Source organism: Salmo trutta, chromosome 36, assembly GCF_901001165.1.
Source record: "Salmo trutta chromosome 36, fSalTru1.1, whole genome shotgun sequence".
Taxonomy (NCBI): domain Eukaryota; kingdom Metazoa; phylum Chordata; class Actinopteri; order Salmoniformes; family Salmonidae; genus Salmo; species Salmo trutta.
The window spans coordinates 34,898,746-34,899,877 of record NC_042992.1 but is presented as its reverse complement, the minus strand read 5'-3'; positions in this window follow the sequence as shown (position 1 = coordinate 34,899,877).

Genomic DNA, 1,132 nt, shown 5'->3' with positions numbered 1-1,132 from the left:
CTAGAAAAAAATAACACGATAAATAAGAAGAAATATGAAGAACACAATAAGTAAAAAAGCATACTATATACAGGGTCAGTTCCAATACCATATTTATAATCTGCAGTTATACTGGAGTAATGGAGGTAGATATGTATAAGGGTAAGTGACTAGGCATCAGGATAACAGAGTAGCAGCAGCTTGTATGTGAGTGGGTGTGCGTGTGTGTAGAGTCAGTATACATGCATGCATGTTATGTGTGAGTGAGCAGATGATGGAGTCGGTGTGTGTAGGACCCTGTGAGTGTGTATAGAGACGTAAATGAGGATACAAGGTTAACTCACTTTTTGCCGGATATCTAGCCCGCATTTTCCAAACTTGATGCACATCTGCTTCACAAGGCTGCAGAACGGTTTGCAGCCTGGTTCGACCAAAGCTAATAATTAGACTAGATTCAAGTTATTCTCCTATGACCTGCTCGTTTCATAGGCTGCACACAAGGGCGCTTTACAACAATTAATCTAGTTTGTTTATATTCTTCTGTCACATTCATCTCTAGCAACATGTTCCCATTTAGCAAGGATCACAACTAGATTCAGCCGCTGGCCAATTTTTTCTTGAGCAGATGGTCGGCTGGAACGTAATTACAAATAATTTGTAGGTTGCAAATTGACCGCAAGAAGCCTTTTAATTATTCTTTGTATGATAATTAGTATAGAATATCGATAATTGGGCCAAAAATTTGCAAAGTATACAGGATTGGACTTTTATTCTGAAGAATTCAGAAAAAATCCGTGACCCAGAAGTAGTTAGTTATTCTTGACAAATTAGGACATCTGTGAAGCAGGCAAGAATAACTAAGTACTTCTGGGTCACGGATTTTGGAATCCTTCAGAATAAAAGTCACGTTCAGACATTGGATTGACCATGTACAGCCTTTTAAAGGTTATAAATTGTTAATCCGATAAATACAGCCTTTACTGTGATATGGCCTCTGCAGAAGTCAGGTATTTCATACTTCTTGAGCTTCACATAGCGAAGCTGTTGTCAAGGAAGTAAGTTTGTGTTTATATGACCTCCCGCCCCCACCTACCATCAGCCAATCATGTCAATGCGGAGCTTTACAGGCATGTATAGAGCCCTTTACATTGTT